At 35.8% G+C, this 21752-nt stretch overlaps 1 protein-coding gene across 6 annotated transcripts in view; it reads left to right on the top strand.

The window, feature by feature from the left end:
- FER (FER tyrosine kinase) overlaps positions 1-21752 on the top strand; it is a 477424-nt gene that overhangs the window by 200976 nt on the left and 254696 nt on the right. The gene's annotated exons all lie outside the window — the stretch shown is intronic.

Here is a 21752-nt window from a genome sequence, read left to right as displayed (position 1 = left end):
ATACTTCATTAGATAAAGCTAAATCTTGTGAATTCCTATCATGTTTCCAGGTATAATCGAGACACCATTCAAGTCACTGTTTACTAGAATTCCATAAATCCTCGGTTACATGGTTTAGCTATTGCATTATTTCACCCAATGAAAGGTTAGCTTTTCCTTTGTATTTAAGTTAACATGTATTTAAGATACATGAGCATCTTATGGAATTGAGCTTGAGAAATGAAGACTCTTATGGCTTGCTGATGATAGGCTCTCTGTGAATGAAGGGAACAGAGGCATGGACATATATACACTACCAAACGTAAGGTAGATAGCTAGTGGGAAGCAGCCGCATAGCACAGGGCGATCAGCTCGGTGCTTTGTGACCGCCTGGAGGGGTGGGATAGGGAGGGTGGATGGGAACATATGTATATGTATAACTGATTCACTTTGTTATAAAGCAGAAAGTAACACACCATTGTAAAGCAATTATACTCCAATAAAGATGTAAAAAAAAAAAAGAAGAAGACCTGTTGATGAAAAAATTGTTCCAGAATATGGCCTTGTTTCAAGGTTAAGAATACTTTAAGCCCAGTAGTAAACCATGTATTTTTTTTTAAGAATGGTTATAAAAAGTGGTAGGCAAAATACTGCTTATTTTAAAATTATAGTTCTCTACTTAATCACAAATCTATGCCATTATTCATCTTTGCAATAAGCACAGAATACTTATTGCAAACATTAAATTTTTGAACTCCACAGTTAGCTGATAGTTCATGTAAACTTTACCATCTAACTTAGATTTTGGTCAAGTGTTAGTTTATATTTTATAAATTATTATAGATTTTTCTAAGGAAAAAAAAAAGCAAGTATGATTTGGGGGTGGTGGTGTTAAGTGAGGAGGAACGAGTGACTAACTGGCTCTATGAGCGAGTGAGAGGGAGAGACATAGGTGGAGTGGAGGGCGGCTACCATAGGTGACTGAGGTCATACTGGCTCCGCTCACCAAGTGCCCAGGGCAGTAGGAGCAGGCCGATGGGAGCGAGTGATTTCAGTTTGGGATGTTTAAAATTTGAGGTGTCCTGAACTTTCTTGTAGAGATGATTAGCAGGCAGTTTGAGATGTCCTTCTGAAGCTGGAGATTAAGACTTGGGAGTGTCCAGTGTAATTAAAGAAGGAGTGAGAGAAAAAGAAGAAAGTAGGGTAATTTGAAAGATACAAGAACAAAAGAGTGAACAGTGCAGTGGAGAGATAGATAAGGCTGAAAAGCTTTCTGTGATTTTGGCAACTTAAGAGGTCCTTAGTGAGCTCAAAGAGAATTGTTTCTGTGGACGGGGGAGGAAGGAGGTTAGGTTGCAATAGACCTAGGAGTGAAGAGGGTGAAGAAGTGAGGTTTCAGTTGAGGAAACAGTTTCAGAATATTTAAGAATAAGATGTATTTGAGATTAAGTCCAGAATGAGGGACTTTAGACATGTACCTCACCTCTCTGAGTCTGAGTTTCCTAAAAAACTGCTGGTGATTTGAGTCTGAAACACAGGAGACGAGGCTGTCTTGGTTATCGTAGAATCAGTGAGCACCCCACAGGAGCAGGAGTTTTTTTCTGTTTGCTTTTTCACTGATAGCTCCCTAGAGCCTGCATTACCGTCTGGAATACTGTAGTTGTTCAACAAACATTTGTTAAAAAATGAGAGTGATCACACAGGAAGATGGTACAGTATGAGGAAAAGGCTAAGACCAGAAGCTTGGGGAACTGGGTGGGTAGAGCAAGTAAGGCTCACAATGGAGACTAAGGAGGGACAAGAGAGAGGAAAGAGGAGAGTCACACAAAGAAGCATTTCAGGAAAGGAGCCATCAGTAAGACACAAATGCTGAGAAAGCTTGGATTCGTTTTCTCTGCTGTGTTACCAATCACCACAAACTTACTGGCTTCAAACAGGACCTGCTTATTAGTTCACAGTTCTGTGGGTCCAGTTCTGTGTTGTCCAGGCCTGGCCCAACTCTTTGCTCAGGGTCTCATGATGTCAAAGTCAGTGTGTTGGCTGGCTGCATTCTCATCTGAAGCATGGGGGTCCTCTTCAAGCTCATGTGGCTGGGGCAAAATTCAGTTCCTTGCATTTGAGGACTGAGGTCCTGGTGAGCTACTTTTAGCTCGCAGAGGCCACCAGAATACCTTGCCATGTAGTCCCCTCCGGCAATGGAGAATCTTCCTCACACTGAATCTCTCTTAAGCTTTAAGTCTCTGCCTTCAGGAAGAGGCCAGTCTCTTTTAAGGGCTCACCTGATTGGGTCAGGCATACTCAGAATATTCTCCCTTTCTTACAGTCAGCTGTGCCACGTAACATAACCTAATCATGGGCGTGAAATCCACCATATCACTGTCCTAGTGATAATGCAGGATGTGCATGCGAAAGGGTGGGAACTTTAGAGACCATTTGAGAAATCTGCCTTCCACAGAGCTCAAGCAAAATGAAAACTGAATAGAGACTAGGAGATTTGGCAATACCTTCTTCCAGGATGGTAGTAAAAACCTGGAAATACTACCCAAATTTAAGGCGTGCAGGTAGAGTTTTACACTTAGAAACAAATAGAAAAACACCCAGTTTCTCCATAGGTCATTCTTTCTGTGACCTCTACTCTGAAACTAGGAGAAAAAATGATCTATTTGGATTTCACAGATGAATGTAACTAAGTTCACATAATAAAGATCAGAAAGAATCTTAGAATTTTCTACTCTTATTTAGAAGCAGTTCTAATGAACTTATTTTCATGATTTCTCAGTGTACTGTAGATTAGAAAGAGCAAATGGTAAATAGCGAGTGCAGGCGTGGGGTGGTGGAGGAGAGGGGGAGGAGTGGAATCAAGAATTGTCGGTAGCAGTAAGTGATAACCCATTTATTATTATTTTTTTTTGCGGTACGTGGGCCTCTCACTGTTGTGGCCTCTCCCGTTGCGAGCACAGGCTCCGGACGCGCAGGCTCAGCGGCCATGGCTCACGGGCCCAGCCGCTCTGCGGCATGTGGGATCTTCCCAGACCGGGGCACGAACCCGTGTCCCCTGCATCAGCAGGCGGACTCTCAACCACTGCGCCACCAGGGAAGCCCGATAACCCATATTTTAACACCAAGGGAGGAATCTGGAAAAAAAAAAAAAAAAGGCACAAAATACAGATAGAAGAAATTCCAAAACGGAGTCTTATAGTTTTGACTCAGCAAGATAAGGCCAGATTATGTTCATTTTGAACTATGTAACAAAACAGAAATACAAATTTGATTTGTGAAGATAATCTTTTTTAAAGATATGGTCAAATAAGGCATCTCATTAGTGCCATTTAGTTTTAAAGGAAGTTATTCTTTTAAAAAGTATTAATTTCTATGCATTAAGATATGATAATTAGCTATTTGATTTTATTTTGTACCTTTAAAGCCTTAAGACAATTTGTTGGTAATTTTTTGAATCTGTATATAATTCTTAGAGGGCTGAAGCTGATTTAAAACAATTCTAGATATTAATCCTTTGGTTCTATAAATTATATTGTTGCCACCCAATCAGTATAGGGAAGAGAACAAATGATGTGATTTAGATTACGTTTCAGGTTTGAGTGTAAGAATTAGTATTCTGAGTAAGAACTTCTTATTGTCCTTGCAAAAGTTATTTACCCACTCCAAACTTTGGCTTTCTAATCTATGAAGTGAGGCTAACAGGACCTGCTATATAGTGTTATAGATGATTAAATGTACAGAAGACTTCATGGACAGGGTCCGTGGTGCTTGGCACATAGTTAGTGCTCAATAAATGTTAGCTACCTTCAGTGTTAAGGCCATTTTCTAAGCATGTCAATATTTTTTTCACAGAGACTTCAAGCAGTGTATTATGACTGTCTTCTTTGACATAGCCCCTAAAACTTTAGCAATAGTGATGTTTTATTCATGTATTTGAAAATACTTAAAATCATTTGGGTTCTCACTACTTTGAGATTTAATGAATTTTTAGGCACTGAATGAAGCATTTCTGACATGTGAATCCAACTTTCCTGTATCTGTATTCAAAGGCCTCTCCCCTATCTTAGTGTTTTATCTTTAGTGAAAAAAAAAAAAAAAGATAATTGTATCTGTCTGATACAGATACAATTTCAATCATATCTAACATTTCACCATTTCGGGTCCCAAATGGCGTTGTGTGTGTGTGTATGTGTGTGTGTGCACGTGTGTGTGTGTGTGTGAGAGTATATCTTCATATTAGCAGCATTCCTCAGTCTTATAATTATTTTTAATTAAGATTTACTGGTCTTTTTCTGTTTTTATTACATTCTTTGAGATATGGTATTCAAAATAGTGCATCTTTTTGGGGTGTAAATGAACAACACTTTTATACTAAATGTTATGAATTTGAATGTAGTAATTGTTTCAATGTAACGTTTCTACTTTAATGTCATTAGAGCCTTTCCTCCCCACCCTACCCTAAATTTTTGAATGAGTGACCAATGCCCAGCATTTGGTTGGCTTTGTGGATGTAATCTAGGCCATGTGTTACAGTGGAAAAAGGAGTTAGCTTTGTCATCATATGTGTGTCATGAGTCAAGTCATCTTACCTACTCTGATTTCCATTTTCTCAACTGTTATGAGTGAAAAGGTTGAAGTAGAAAATTCTCTAGCTTGAAAGATTCCTTCTAACGCTGATTCTATATAAAACATGAAAAAAGTGTGATAGAATAAGGACTATGGCCCAGTAATTTTTATACTTGTTTTCAATGTTAATCTTTTTACTACATGTCCTATCTGTGTAAACTTATACTAATCAACTTATTTTTTTTTCTTAATAGTTGGTTGCCTTTGAAATTCCTTCTTTCTTTGCTGGCACCTTATTATCGGAAACAATATTGGACCCCAAAATGTGAAAACCGCATATGGTAATTAGTATGAAAATAGATGCTAGCAAAGCAAATAAAAAAGTTAGCCACTGTTCCAGCTACTGTACTGTAAATGAATGAAGAGCCAGAGGGAGACAGTCCTGTGACTTTGCTACTGCTGAGCTGTGCATATTGCTGTATAGTTTCTGGAGTTATCAAGGTTCCTTTTGAGAAAAACTGTCTTTGGGACTGCAGCTGTACTTCTGATAGTGGATTTGGGGGCAAGGTGTTGCTGGTCAGCAACCTTGTCTCTGGTCAGAGATTAGGTTCTAAAACCTGGAGTGGGAAATGAACAATAAAAAATGCATATATGCACATTTTAATCTCACTGTATAGAATTTATGAGAATAATGCAATTTTTAACCAGTTTTCCTGATGAATAGAATTCATATAAGGGTGAATTTTTTTTTTTTTTTGATGTTTAGAGTAGCTGATGATCACTTTACAAGGTAAATATTCAGTGATTCTTTGTCAGCTGTATATTAGTTTCCCAGGACTGCTCTCACAAATTACCACAAACTTGCTGGCTTAAAAGCAACATAGATTTATTCTCTCACAGTTCTAGAGGCCAGAAGTTAAAAATCAGGGTGTCTGCAGAGTTGGTTCCTTCTGGAGATTCTGAGCGAGAACAGTTCCATGTCTCCCTCGTAGCTTCTGGTGGTTGGCTATTGGCAAACCCTGGCATTTCTTGACCTGTGGACACATCACACCAATCTCTGTTTCCCTTCTTCACATTGCCTTCTCTTCTGTGTTTTTTCCTCTTCTGTTTAAGTCTTCTTATAAGGAAGCTTGTCTTTGGATTTAGGACCCACCTGGACAATCCAGGAAGATCTCATTTTGAGATCCTTAATTTACTTGTATCTGCAGAAATGCTTTTTCCAAGAAAGGTCACATTTACAGGTGCTGGGTGGACATATCTTTTGGGGGAGGGTGTCACATCCAACCCATTACAGCTGTGTATTATTCTCTTTAATTATCAAGAAAGTTTTCAAAAGTTGAAGCTTTGGTTGTGGGTGAGACCCTTAACTTTGAGAGAAGCCTAGTTCTTTTGGCTTTTCATTCAAATATTTTTTGAGTACCTATTCTGTGACCCCCAAAAATATTACATAAACTAGCCCAAGGTTATGTGGGTCAAGCAGCAAAATTTAAATCCAGCTTTGATACCAAATTTTTGCTTTTAATCACTGTGCTATTTTGTCTGCCTGGAGTAGTTTTTGCCAGCCCCTGACCTCATACTTCCCAAATACTCTTTTCCAAACCCCTCAAAAAGGAATGTTGTTTAAATTTTGGTCAATAAATGTCTACAAAATTGCTACAAAGATACAATAAACACAGGACTTTCTGGTCTCATAATACAGATGGAGACGCTTGATTCTAGTCCTGGTTTTGACTTTAACTTAGACTTGAACCAAAAACATCTTTGAACTTCTGGTGAAACAAGATTAGTTTTATGGTATCTCCCAGTTCTGAAATGTTATAACTATAACTATTTTTTAAAAGATTTTTCTCTAATTTTGCCTGTGGACATTTGGAAGTAGAATGCCTTTGCATATTATAATGTGTACTTTTATGAGATAGAACTTTTCCTGTGTTTTGATTATGGCAGCAGCAGCATATTTAGAGAGGGTTAACTAGTTATTGGGTGCTAGGAGCTTTGCTTAGTCCTTTTCATGCCACATTCAATCCTTACAGCAACCCTATTAGGCAGAACTATTATTATTCTGAATAGGCAGTACTATTATTATTCTCAATTTATAGAGAAAGAAATTGATGTACAGACAGTTAGGCAACTTGATATAGATTGCAAGTAGGAGAGCTAGGATTCAAATGCCCCCAGTCTGACTGTAGAATCTGTCCTCTTAACAACTGCTTATATAGCCTTTGTTGTATAGTTTCTGTAATTTAAGTGACATAATAGGGGTTGGAAAATTATGGCCCATGGGCCAAATCTGGCCTGCTGTCTATATTTGGGTGGCTTATGAGCTAAGAATTATTTTTACATGGTTGAAAAAAATCGAAAGAAGGACTACTTTGTGATATGTAAAATTTATATGAAATTCAGATTTCAGTGTCCATAATAAAGTTTTATTGGAACACAGGCTTCAGCCTAGTTGGGTAGGGGTGACAGATACCATGTGACCCAGGAGCCTAAAATATTTCCTGTCCAGCCCTTTAGAGAAAAAAATGTGCCAGCCAATATAATATTGCTGGTAATTTGTTATTTTAATCTTTTTATTGCTTTTATGGCAAAAACATTAAGCATGTCTTTTTAGGTAATATAGTTTCTTTTTCAAAAAGGCAGATTTTAAATATAGTTTTTAGATTTTTAAAAATTTATTTTTAATATTACATGCCAAAATAAACATTTGTCAGTAGTCAGGGAATGGTAATGAATGTTTAGGAAATTGTATAATTGAGAATTATATATGAAAATACATTTGTAGGCCTATTAGTAATAGTTTGTAAATTTTCATAGACTATCATAGCAACTTCATAATGCAATGTCTAAAAGTATATTGAATACTTTCTCTATGTTTGAGGTAATTCTATGTAGTAGAATATCCCTTTTTTATCTTGATGACTTGTATTTAATTATTTATATTTGTGAAGATTGACATTCTTCGTTGGTATACTTATTTACCCTTAGTGTGAAGAAAGTGATAATATTGTTTAAGTCTCAAGTGAAAATGTATTATTATTTGGTAAATGTAATAACTGTACTTGAACAGTCCAGTTAGCTAATCACGAATAGCCATCCCACACAGATTTCTCATTTAAATTTGTACCAAATGTCTTATTTAAGAGAACTACATGTTGCATTTCTGGTGAAATTACATTCTTATATTTATCTGTCAGATGAATTTTAATAAACTGGTACATGCCTACTGAAGGGAGAAGTATGAAATTGTATCAGTAATAGGTCTCATCCAGACTAGCCACATGAGATTTAATCCATGTACTTGTACATTTTTTTCTGTCCTGGTTTATATAAGTATCGTTAATGTAAAAGCAAAACTGGTTAAGAAAACATTGTCTTTATACTCTTATGCATTCTGGTTAGTATTAGGCCAAATGATTAGCGTTGTATCTGTGCAACCTACTTTGTTTCATTTCTTTATCTCTCTTCAACATGCATTTCAAAATAATGAGTTCTTTTTAATTTTTTACACCTAATATTATCTAAGTAACAATGCTTTTTGTTAAGGCTATAAGAATTTAAGGATAAACTCTATAACCAAAGTTATTTCTAGCAGATTTGAATCTTTAAAAATACAGTTTTACTTAAACTTAGTTTTTCAAGAATCTTTACCAGTCAGATGATTCAGTGTGCTTGAGTACTTTGCTGGTTGAATTGATTTGCTAAGTATCCATTGGCTGGTGTAGTTTCTGTTATACATTTTATTCGTTCACTCTTGTGTAAAAGCTTTAAAATAATGAGAAGTATGTATAACATGCCAGCCAGTATCTAATTTATGTATCTTGATTTTTCTTTAAAATCTTTTCCAGTATTATGGTATTTTTGTAATTCAAATAAATGGACTTCTGAAGAATAATTTTTACAAGTAAACATGAGTAAATGGTAGAGCAAATATCTATATACATTAAATTGTAGAGACCCAGTTAAAATACCTTGTTCTGATACAGAGATTATTACTTTATGTAGTATCTTTGGAACTTTCTATCTCAGCAGACATTTAGAAAACTTTATTGCAATGAAAGATTTTAGAGCCAATTTCTCATGTTAACCTTTGCAAAATAATAATTACAATTTATCTTTATAATAACATAGTTATTAGCTTATATCAATGCATTAGGTACTATAATATAAGTTTAATTGAAGCCCAAGGTGGAATAACTTATTTTAAGCCAGAAAAGTAAATACGAATTTTCTTAAGTCAGAAAAAGAACTTTGGTATACTGAATTTCATATTAGGAATTTGGACAAATTAGGGATAAGAAAAACACTTAAAACATCTACTTGAATTAAAACTTCCCATCCAAAGAGAGATGGGAAGTTGAAGATGACCAAGGAAAAGAATTTAAAAGAGTTATAGATAAGTAGGGCTAGGTTTAGTGTAGCGTCAGCCCTTGATTATCCACTTTCTAAGTTTTTTATGGAATCATTTCTCTTTGTCACATAGCTAAACACCATGGTGCTAAATGGAGGTAACCCTATAAGACTCCATAGAAATGCATCAGTGAACTTGAGAATATGTGTATGTTTATTTCTGGACCACCTTTAAATGCTGATAAAGACATTACCCATGCCTCTATCTTGTTTCAGTCATTTACTAACTGTGCTTCAGTGTCCTCATCTTTAAAAAAGAGAAAATAATAGTACTTGTCTGATGAAGTTGTTTGTGAGGATTATGTGAGTTAATATATGTAGGGCCCTTTAAAAAAGTTTGTTATATATTCGCTTTGATTATATTTACCTTAATCACCACCATCATTGTTATTATTCCATTAATGAGTATATTTAAACTTATCTTAATTTGTTTGTAATTCTTGTTTCAAAGACTTTGAATTTTAAAAATATATCCATATAAAACAGTTAAACATTTATCCTGCCTTTCCTATATGAACTGTATTACCAGATAATTGCTGATTAACCAAATAATTGATGAGGGAAAGCATCTTTTTATAGAAATATTCCAACTAATAAATGGGAAACAAATGATAGAATTTGAAAAAATACCACCATTTTACAATACCCCATGATTTAGTGGATGTAGACATTGATCATCAGTAGCAGCTAACATCACAAAAAGAGAGAACCAGACGTTGTCTAGCCTCTGATCCTAGCTGCCAGTTTGTAGAAAAGAGGACAGAGGTCATGTTGGACTGCCCCATAGTATGAAATCATCAAATTCACGCTGTGGAAAGCTCTGAGTCAAATGGCTGGGTCTTTTTTTTTTTTTTTTTTTTTAACATCTTTACTGGAGTATAATTGCTTTACATTGTTGTGTTAGTTGCTGCTGTATAACAAAGTGAATCATCTATATGTATACATATATCCTCATATCCCCTCCCTCTTGCATCTCTCTCCCACCCTCCCTGTCCCACCCCTCTAGGTGGTCACAAAGCACTGAGCTGATCTCCCTGTGTTATGTGGCTGCTTCCCATTAGCTATCTATTTGACATTTGGTAGTGTATATATGTCCATGCCACTGTCTCACTTCGTCTCAGCTTACCCTTCCCCCTCCCCGTGTCCTCAAGTCCATTCTCTACATCTGCATCTTTATTCCTGTCCTGCCCCTAGGTTCTTCAGAACCAATTTTTTTAGATTCCATATATGTATATATATATATATATATATATATATATATAAAATGTTAGCATACGATATTTGTTTTTCTCTTTCTGACTTACTTCACTCTGTATGACAGACCCTAGGTCCATCCAAAATGGCTGGGTCTTTAAACAGCTGAATTGTAAGGAAAATATAGGGATGGAGAGGGAACTTATTGATTAAAAGATGCTTAAAGATACATTAAATACAATTTAAAAAATGTTCAAAACTAAAAGTATAGTGTCTAGGGATGCACACAAAAAACTAAAAATAATGCAACTGAGTGATTTACTGTGGAAGGCATGATAGTGGTAACCTTGGAGGAAAGGATATAGGTGGCTGTGACTGGGACCTGTCTGTCACCTGGAGGCCTTCTGCAGTATTTGGCAAAGTTCTGTTTCTTGAACTGGGTGGTGATTACGAGGACATTTACCTTGATTTATATATTTCTTGTGTTTGATTTTCTGAATCAGTTTTTGTAATGATAAAAAAGGTAAGATACTTTAACTATTCTAATTAAAATATTTGGCAACAGTCTCTCCTCTGTCCACCAAATCTAACTTATGGAGTAAAATTGATTTGGAAAATGTTTTCATTGATTCACCAAACTTTATGTATATGTGTTAGTACGTGTTTTGCATATCTATACTCCACTGTGTGTGTACTTTATGACAGGCATTCTGATGATCTATTGCTATGTAACAGATCACTGCAAAACTTAAAGGCTTAAAACAACCAATTATTCATTTGCTCATGAATCTCTGTTTGGGAAGAGTTCAGTGTGGAAGGCTTATCTCTGTTCCACGTATCATAAACTGTAACAGTTGGACTAGAGGCATTAGGATCCACTTCCTAAGTGGTTCACCCACATGACTTGCAGTTTGGGTGCTGCTGGCTGCAAGTTCAACTGAGCTCTTGTTTATCTTCTTGTAGATCTGTCTCTGGGTTGCTTGATGTTTGTTACAGCTTGAGGTGCCTAGGTTCAAGAGTATATGTTCTAAGAAAACCAGAAGGAAGCTGATTGTATGACCTAGCCTCAGAATTCATGTAGTGTCCCTTTCACCATTGTCACATACTCGCCCAAAATCAAGTGGAGAGAACATATGCCCCACTTCTCAGTGAAAGAAGAGTCAGAGTCTTTATGGTAAGAAGGGCATGTGTGATGGAGATATTGTTGAGGCCATTTTGGAGAGTGCGGTATGCCACACGCACTGTCTCAGCTTTGTATACAAAGCTGAATGAGATAAAGTCCTTGTCCGCAAGGAGCTCACAGTTCCTTGAAGTTTACGGATAACAGTGAAGTTAACAGATAATTATAACAAGAATGTGATGAGAGTAAAGCTTGGGTACTGTCAGAGAACATAAAAAGAATACTCTTGATTTAGAGTGCCAGATCTCGGGGTAAAAGTCTGCTTTGGGCCTGAAGAAGGAATAAGAGGTGGACAGGGCAAAAAAAAAGAAAAATATTGGAATAGTATTTCAGGAAAAGGAAGAAGCATCATGTATCACTTAAGTAAAAGAAAATATGGTGCATTCTAAATCTTCAGTCTTTATATATGACCATATTATAGGTATGAAAAGTTAAGTGGAGAGAGATGGGATTGAATAAGTATGTAGGAGCTATATTATAGAAAAAACTTTTTGTGTGAATTGGGATTTTATTGTGAACTTAGTGGGGGAGCCATTCAAGATAGTAAGCAGCAGAGTGAAATGATCTGATTTACTTTTTTACAAAGGCCACTCTGGGGGCTATATAGAGAATAGGAGCAAAGAACAATCGAGGGCAGTAATGCTGGTGCCTGAACTGAAGTCACATCAGGGAGTCCTGAAAGAAAGGGGCTGATTTTAGAGATATTTTACAAACTTTCGAATTTGGTGACTGATTGGATATGGATATGAGGGAGAAGGAATACCAAGATTGACCTCCAGATTTCTGCCTTCAGAATTCTGTAGTTGTTGGCGCTAGCCACGAAAGAAAGGTTCATAGGAATAGAAGCAGATTGAACTGGGGGAAGGATGATGAGTTCTAGTTGGAGGTCTGGCCTAGAGATGTAGCTTTTGGGCATCATCAGCATGCAGATGATAATTGAAGTGATACAGATAAATGTGTTTGATTTTGCGGGGGGGGCAAGAGAGGAGCGCCAAGGATGGTAATGTTGGGTGCCTGACATTTAAGGGGCCGGCAAAGAAAAAGGATGTTGTAAGGGAGAATGAAGTGGAACAACCAGACAGATAGGAGGAAAACCAAGAGGCAGTGATGTTACTGAAGCCTAGGGAAAAGAGGGGAGTCGTCAACAGGGAAACGTTCTGTGGAAAGTCAAAGTACCCAATGGGTTTGGCAACATTGAGATCATGTGGGAGAGCAAATTAAAATTTCAGTGACACGAGAAGCAAGTGGATAACAAGGAATAAGCAGAGACGGTTATATAGTTGATTTTTTTTTTTTTCTATCAGCACTTTCAGGTGGCTAAGTTTCAGAGGGAAGGAAAAGTTAGGATAATGATCTGTGGAAAATAAAGTATATTTTAGTTGGACCTCTATCCCAATGTTGAGATTGATCATTGTGGGTGTCAGTGGTCTTTCATCCATTGATAGAGTACTTCCTAATTATCTGCTGTTCTTGTATAATCTTCCTCCATTAACTCATCTGCTTTATTTTATCACGTGAAGCAGAAAGAAAGTAGGCTAAGGTACTTATGATAATGCTTTCATATTGTATCTGGTAGTTTTTTTTGTTTGTTTTATTTTTTAATGAGAGGAAAATTCCAGACTCCTTTTTAAGATCAAAAAAAAATTTTTTTTTGGTGAGATAATCTTTTTTCTTTATCCTTTGATAAAAAGGATTATTATTTAATTAAGCTTCATCCTTTATTGAATTGCTGTTTCTCCTGGTATTATTTCAAATGAAAATATTATGTATCTGTCAGTCAGTTCCATAGATATTATACTACAATTTGAGTAGTACCGATAAAAGATTAGGTTTTTACTTGGAATAAAGAATAGCTATGCAACGGTATTCTGATTTAGAAATATTACAGACTAATCGTATAATTTCAATGACTTCTATGGCCAAGGAAATCATTGATATTTTTGTCTTACTTTTTCTAATCTTCAATATAATGCCTGTCTTCTTTCAGCTTCATATCCATTAGATATAAAGTTCTTTATGCTCTTCGAATTTTAAATGTGAATTGTGAGCTTATCATGACTTAAGCAGGGGTGGGGGTGAAATGCTTTCATTTTTTGTCTTCTGAGAATTTTGTCTTCTGAGAATCTCTGAATATGGCTAAATAGTCTTTTGAGGCTCTGGAAAAATTTTTGCTGTGTCTAAGGCCATGAAAGTATGATTAGAATCAAATGCCCTACACCTATATAGTAGTATTCTAATTCTCTTGGATATGTAAAAATGAAACAAAACAAAATAACTGCTGAGCTTGCTATGTACCTTTGAGCATAGCTATTTGTGTTAAATAGACCTAGATTGGCTGTAAACCACTTCCTCTTTTCCTTACCCATCCTGAGAAGTTGTGAATCCATCTGATTGCTACCAGACATTACAAATATTTGTATCAGCTTTCCTTCCCCTTTATAAGAAAATTTTCTTCTGTATAAACTTTTCTGAATCTCAGATAAAACACATTGCAGCCACTTGTAAGGTAGGAAGTTAATGCTTGGCAAGGAGAAAATATTTCCAATGTGTATCTTGAAACAGAAGAGTTAGCTTGCCTAAGGAATGAAGACAGTGAAGAACAATCATGGTGCCTTTAAAAGCTGTGCTTTCTAAAAAGTGTAGGTCAGGCAAACCTAGGGAAGTTTAGTCAAGACATTTGACATTCCCTTTGGCCATTATTTTAATAAAATATAGCCTCTCAGTTTTTAGGGTTGCCACACCAATTGAACAAATCACTTCTTAACTCTAGTTATATATTGAAATAGAAAGTATATAATCAAAGCCAAAAAGAATGTTGTGGGGTAAAAAATCCATCAGGAATAAAAATTTAAACACCATGTATAACCTTTCAGGTACTTTTATTAGAATCTTCATGAAATTTTGCTCTGAGTGAGATAACTACAGGAAACCTTCCTGGAAAGACCTTATTTTGAGGTTCAGTCATCTCTGTACTCAGAGAGCTATGCAGAGTTTTTACCTCAAACTGATGGATGAAAATATGATTAGTGTTTCTGGGCTATACTTTCTTTGTTATTATATTTTCTGTGTGCATTTACAATAGGTATAAATTAAGGTTTCCTCTATAAGGACAGAGATAGACAACGCTAGTTATAAAATCTCTGGAGAACTCAGTAGGAACAAGGGGATTTAGGGAAGTTTCAAATTCTCATTATCTCTAAACTTTTTCTCCCATGTAATAATTTTGCTTAATAAAAAATATAATTTTAAATATTTAGAATTATTGTACTATTATTGTACCTTTAATAATTTTGTGAAACCATTGATATGGTTACTTGATGAATACCCACTCTAAATTTTCAGCTGCAAAATTGTAGTTTGGACGATGACACCTAATCAGAGTTCTTCCTGATAGTAAGTATGATATTTGGAGTTACATATTGACTGTTCTAGGCCAGTATGCTCTTCATCACTTATTGATTCTGCTCTGCTTATTGCCTAATGATGAAATAGTGAATGAATTTATGAAAATACCAGTATATGCAATGGATGCTTTATTAATTTAAACAGATTAGAGCCTATTGTATAGGAATAGAGACTTGGTCCTGAGATTTCTAGCTTACGTAGATAATTCTTTTAGGGATTTTTTTTTTTTTTTTTTTGTAAAGAGCAAGCAGTAGCTGGAGCAGGATGTGTGATAAAGGGAAAGGTTCATCCTTTCTTCTCTTCATTTCTCTCCCACCTCCTTTCTCTTACTTGTTTTCCTATGAGAGCAACTTAAATATAAAAGCTGATGGGACAGTACATCAAAGAGAAATCTATTAGGTTTTTTTTAAGGTGTAAAGTCCTTGGGAGGACAGGAAGGGATGAGGTACAAGTAGAGTGGTCACCCTTGGTGGGAGAGAGACAGCTTCATGTTTCCATGGGAAGAGAAGGAATGGATTTGTAGGTTTGAAAAGGGAAGTTGAAGGAGTTGCTGGCTTGTAGCTTCCTTCTAAAGAAGCTGTAGAGGGTAGAACAAGGTGGTTTTAGACACGAGAAAGGTAAGAAAGGTTTGAAATGGTTGACAACGGCAGTGGGAGAGTTAAGAAGTGAGTTGGCCAGAGAAATTTCATAGTATGTCAGATATTTAGGGCTCTTTTGAAGTAATAATCATGTGATTCTTCCCAGCAGTGGTGAGTTGCTGAATGCAGAAAGTTGATTCGATCCACCATTAGGGTTTGCTGCCTGGGGACAACAAAGAGACAGGAGAGCAAGGGAATTTAGAATATTGGCAAAAGTGTCAATGAAATGATGTGTCATGGCATCTCAGTTAGAAAAAGAAGAGAAGAAATGAGAAGGTGATTGATTGGGAGAGATTAGGAGACTCAGAGCCTTAGGGTTTCAGTGATGTTGGAAAATGGTTGCAGTGGAACTGGTGAAAGCAAACCAATGGGGTAGGTGCTTGTGGCCAGAAAGAGAGGAGCTGGAATTAGTTAATTTGGAGCTGTTACATGTGAAGATAATGTCCAAGAAAAAGCCGTGACTGATGTAAAGTGGAGGAGAATGTTTTCCCTCCTACTGCCTCATAATGAAAGCCTCATGACAGCATTTCTTGAAGTGAATTTTGCAGAATAATATTTCTTCCAAAAGAAGAGTGCATGTACTAATGCATTATTGAGGCTCTGAGACATGTTGCATTTAAGAAATCTGTTTAAATTTGTTTAACTGAGCAGTTCTAAAATCTGTGGAATTACTGAAACTTTTGTAATATAACATCTATTAATAACCATCTAAACTAGGGTTTTCACCAACATGTTGAGCAGTTATTTTGTGTGTCATGTGCTGAAACTGTTAAATAATGGGAATAAGTAAGAGTAATCATCACAACATAGTGTTTATTTTGCAAATAATTTTTACATTTATGTTAATGTATTTCAATATTAAAATATTTATTCTCCTGTTGAAAGTAAATATGTGTCCAAAACATTAAAAATGTTAGTGCATTATTTTGGTAGTGACAATTGTGATATTTGTAATCGTTTATTAGAAATCTTCAGTTACTCATGGATATTCTAGGAAGGCCTGCTGTATTCATTCTATGTAGCAGTCAAGTAAGGCAGATTAGTTAAAGCAAAAAAGAGAGTTTATCCACTCACATAACTAGATATATCTGGAAATTCAAACCATGTCATCAAGAATTTGTCTGTCTTCATTTCTCACCTTTTATCTATTAACTTCATTCTCAGGCAGGTGGTACCAGCAATCCCATAGTGTGGAAATTTCTCTTAGAAAGGGGTTGAGGGTGAGACAAATGCTTAGAACCTAACTGACTTCTTTCTAAAACAGGTTTCCCAGTTGGATTTTATTTGCTGATAATGGAAGCGTAACATTATAAGCGCCACATTCCTTTCTTTAAAATTTATTCTTTTTGTTATTTAAGTCATGATTTTCTTTTGGGTCCTGCAGTTGCTGATTCCATTCTAATAAAGTCTTGACTGAGGCCTTGAAACTTGAAATGTTCTCAGTTATTAGTTCCAGTAACAAAAGGAGCTCTGAACAGATAAGAGGATTATTGATACATGTGCAGTATGAAAATATCAAACAGTAAAACCGTTCATGAAACTTCTTAGATAAAGTTGGAAACTTAAAATGTTTACAGAAATGAAATATGTACATAGTAGTCTTTATAGTGTCCTTGTGAGGTCCTCTGCAGAAAATATAAAACCAATAAACTTCATCTCCCCTGCCCCCCAAGAGCAATCAACAAAAGAAAACAAACAAAAAACCAAAAAACAAGAAAACCAAAACAGAATAACAAGCAAAATTTTTGTGATGTCTGGAGTTTAACCCTTTAAATAATCTTCTGAGGAACATAGTCTTTAAAGGCCTGTTGTGATAATTGACTGCTTTAGAAAATGGTAGTTAAATTCAAATCTGTAACTTTTGATAAATTAATGGCTTCTTTGTCATACTGAAGACCCTTAAATTGTGTCTTTTTATTTTCTTGGTTTGTGAATAAAGGTAAATAAAATTATGACGGGTGGGTTACTTGTCTTAATAAAATACATATGATGCTGCATCCTGTTTTAATATAGAAAGTCATAAGAGATGTTCATTCTTACCTCATAACCAAAATAAGGAGGATAAAGTACAAAATAATAGTTAAAAAAAATACTCATCAGGGATCTGAGGACAGAAAGAAACCTAAATGAACCAAAGTCCAGAAAGTGGCAAGCCTTTCATAGGAAACAAAAACAAAACCAAAAAACAAACAAACAAAAAACCTGTGACTACTTCCATCCTTGGTGGAACTGTGTGATAAGAGGAAACTTCCATCGAAGGGAATAAGAAGTCAACTCAACAAGCTTTTAACAAGCTTGTAAGAACAGTGTGTAGGCTGGTGTGACAGATTAGAATCTGGAGGAGCCCTCCGCACAGAGTGAGGCAGCATCCACTCACCAGCATTTACTCAAGGGTCTTCACCAAGTGGAGCAGAGAATCAGAGAAGGAGACTTGAGAAAGATACTCCAAATGAAGTTCTCCCTGCACCAAAAAGGTGTTACACTGTTGTTGGGGGGTGGGTGGTGTTTGAGGCTTTTGGACAGGAGGACTGAGCACTCTGGATTTTCACCAACAGAAGAAAATACGAAATCCCTCCCAAGTTGATTCTCTTCAGGGAATTCTGGGTCTTCACAGAGTACAGGGCAATGGTTTTCCAAAGGCTAGGAAGGAGGGTAGAAAGTTATCTTAGGGTAGAAAGTTATCTTAGATACATAAAGTAGTGGGTGAGCCTGGAGAGTAAAGAGAACTCCCTAGTGCCCGCCTATCCCACACCCCGCCCAAAAAAGAGGGTGCTGGAATCTTGCCAGGGCTCAGATTCCATTCCTAGCTGAAGAAAAACTCTTGATCTAGCCCAAAATATTTGAAGCTGGTGGTGAACTAATTCAAACCAGGGCAGCAGCAGAGGCAAGGCCCAACTTATTAACTACAGCCCCAATTCTAGCAGCCTGACAGAAAAAAGGAGTATGTGTTCCTCTTTCTTGAGGTAAATATTATTGAATTCAGATTCTACTGTTTTTTTATACAAACCATCTGGCACACAATCAAAGATTATATGGTCCACTAAAAAATAAGAAATGTGACCCACAGCTAAGAAAATAAGCAGACTCAGAGATGGCCCAGGTATTGGAATTATCAATGTCTTTAATGTAGCTTTTACAAAAATACTAAGGGATCTAATAGAAAAGATAGACAATGTATATGAAAAGATGGAGAAGTTCAGCAGCAATGTGAATGCTATAAAAAATAGAAATTCTAGAATGAAAAATATAGTATCAGTGCTGAGCAATTCATTAGATGGACTTGTCAGTAGACTGGACACAGCGAGGAAAATTATAGTGAGCTTTGAAGACAGGTTGACAGAAAGTATTCACAAAGAAACAAAAAGAGAAAAATAGGTAATAGAGTGTTTGAGATCATGAGGTAATATCAAAAGGGCTAACATACATGTAATTAGAATCTAAGGAAGAAAGGAGAGAGGGAGGTGGGAGTAGAAACATATTTGAAGAGACAATGGTTGTTTTCCAACATTTTCAACCCACAGGTCCAGGAAATTTAACAGATCCCAAGCAGGATAATTAAAAGAAAAAAAATTACATGTACTTATTTCCTAGTTGATTATAAAAGCAGTGAGAGAAAAAAGAAACATTATGTATAGGGGAGTAATGACATGAATTCTAGCTGACTTCGTACCAGAAGCAATGGAGACCAGAAGACAAAGTGCTGGAAGAAAAAAAAAAGCCATCGACTTTTAATTCTATATCCTGTGAAAATATCCTTAAAAAAATAAAGGCAAGCAGCACTTTACAACCACTGGGATGATGATAATCAGAAAAACAGAAATAATAAGTGTTGGTGAGGATGTGGAGAAGTTAGAAGCCACATCCGTTGCTGGTGGGAACGTAAAGTGGTGCAGCCACTGTGAAAGAAGTTTGGCTGTTCCTCAAAAAGGTAAATATAGAATTACCATGTGACCCAGCAATTCCACTCCTAAATAAATCCCTGAAAGAGTTGAAAACAGATACCCAAGTACATGTGTACGAATGTTTATAGCAGCACTATTCACAATAGCCAAAAGATGGAAGCAGCCCAAATGTCCTTGTCAATATTAGTAAAACCCAAATAATAATAATAGCTAATATTATAAGCATTCATTATGGTAAAGGAGAGAGGGAGGAGAAAAGAAGGGAAAATGGGAGGCAGAGAGGGAAGAGCGAGGAGAGATAAGGAAGCTGCTGTGAGAAAGATATGTTCAGCTTACACAGGTAATGGCAAAGGGATTATTTTGATCTGTTCAAAATAATTTATTAAATAGAATAACGAGCTTGGGAATAATGAATAATAATGATGAATAATGAATAATTTGTTAAATAGAATAATGAGCTTCGTGAGGGTGTGGCTGAAATTGGTAAAGTGCCTTGATTACTAGACATAGGGACCTCTAATGAAATACTTTCATTCTCATCGTAATGTATTCTTTGTTTAATAATTTATTAGTTTAAGCAAAGAAGATAAATGTACTGCCCTATTATTATATCCCTTAATTGTTTTAAAAGCAGAATTTTAGTTAAGATGTCTTGATAATTTAACTCATAGTACTGTAAGTTTTAAAAAACTGAAATGCACAGTTGCTTACTGAGCAAAATCTATTAGTACTTAAATTGTTGAGTCAGTGAGGTGCTCAAAAGGAAACTGTTTGGTGTACATCTTGCACTACTGGATACTTTATTAAAAGAATTATAATACGTTTTTGCTCATACATTTGAGAAAATCTCCATGGAACATGAATTATATTTCTATATTGAACAGGGAGGGAGCTGATTATAGCCTGAGGCTTGGGATTTATGTCCCTGGAGAAATCATTTAAGAAGATACAGAGTCAAGAAAGCAGGAAGAATGATAGAAAGCTTTACAACCTAGGTTTTGTTGAACTCCATTCTGTTTTACTATAAATTTCCTTAGCATCATTATTTTAAGACAAAATCTTAATCATTCAAATGTTCCTTTTGCACATTTAGTTTCCAATTTCATTATTTCAAAATATGAAAATGCTTGACTTAGCAAGGGGGCTTTCTTTTAATAAATGTTCTTAATATGCAAGCATCAAAGACAAAAAGACAGCATGACAAACTAGGTTACTAGACAGTGAATACTTCTAAAATGATTTCTCTTCAGTCAGAACCCAATTGCTAAAATAAATCAATTAGAAACTGTTTTATACTTAAATTGTATACCGTGATGGGATGGGAATAGAAACTGTATCCTTCATTCTCTCCAGCAAATCAGTATCTGCAAAAGACTAAGTTATTTGTTTATTTATAAATGCATTCCTTTTATGAAGGACATATTGATATTTGAAGTATTTCATTTATATTATAGAGTTATCAACAGTTGAGAATTTTTTTCAGGAGACATTCTTCTCTAGCATTATAATTTCCCTGTAGTTATTTCTCACAAAATCCCTCCAAATTTCATGGCTGCTTTGCATAAGTAGTCCCAGAGATATTTGGCCCTCAGCCTGGAGTTTGAGCATGAATGTTATCTTTTTCTTGAATCTTATTGCCTACTGACTTGAATAAGTATCTGACTGTTCCTACAGGGCCAAATAATCACTTTCATTGTTCCTTCTAATAATGTCATTAGATTGAGTTTATTTACGGAAGTCTGTAAGAAATAATATATGATTATTGCTTCAACAAGGTATTATTAACAAAAAAGCGTTCCATTGTTACCTTTCACTCTCCGTAGTTCATCCTTCCATTGGGGAACAAGTTCTGAGGGTACCCTCAGGCAGGATATAACTAATTGTCCTAAGGGGAGTAACTCTGGTTGCCAGCCTGATGCAGTGGAGCTCTTCTATGAAAGTTTCATCAATAATCAATGCAATGCAAATGATTGGGGAGTTGAATAATGGTCACGAATTTTTTGAGATGAAGATTTTTATCTAGTCCAGTGTCCTCCTGTTTACTGATATGGAAACTTAAGAGCCACGATAGTTAAGTGATTTGCCCAGACTTATACTCTTTTTCCCTTCTGACATCAATAACCTTATTGTTTCTACCTTAGTGCCTCCTTTAAGAGCCTTGCTTTGAGAACTGTTGTGTGCTTTTTGGTTAAAGTTGTTCATTTTTAATTACCATGGCATCTAAATAGACTGTCATTTGGAAGAGCTGGGGTGTTTGGGATTTTTTAAAAAATCTATTTCTAGTGCTTGAGAAATCTTCTGAAATAAAAACATTTGGGAAGGCGAAAACTGTTAAAAAGGTATAGCCAAGATGTGGAGAATGGAAGAGTGGGGAGTAAGGCATATACAGCAGTTGTTTTGTAATTAAATTTATGAAGAGTATGTCACAACTACAGTACTATCTGAAATTTTCTGTTAGACTGGTTCCTTTTAGCTGTG

This window comes from Phocoena sinus, chromosome 3 (genome assembly GCF_008692025.1).
Source record: "Phocoena sinus isolate mPhoSin1 chromosome 3, mPhoSin1.pri, whole genome shotgun sequence".
In the NCBI taxonomy this organism is placed as follows: domain Eukaryota; kingdom Metazoa; phylum Chordata; class Mammalia; order Artiodactyla; family Phocoenidae; genus Phocoena; species Phocoena sinus.
This window is presented reverse-complemented; position numbering and strand designations above follow the sequence as displayed.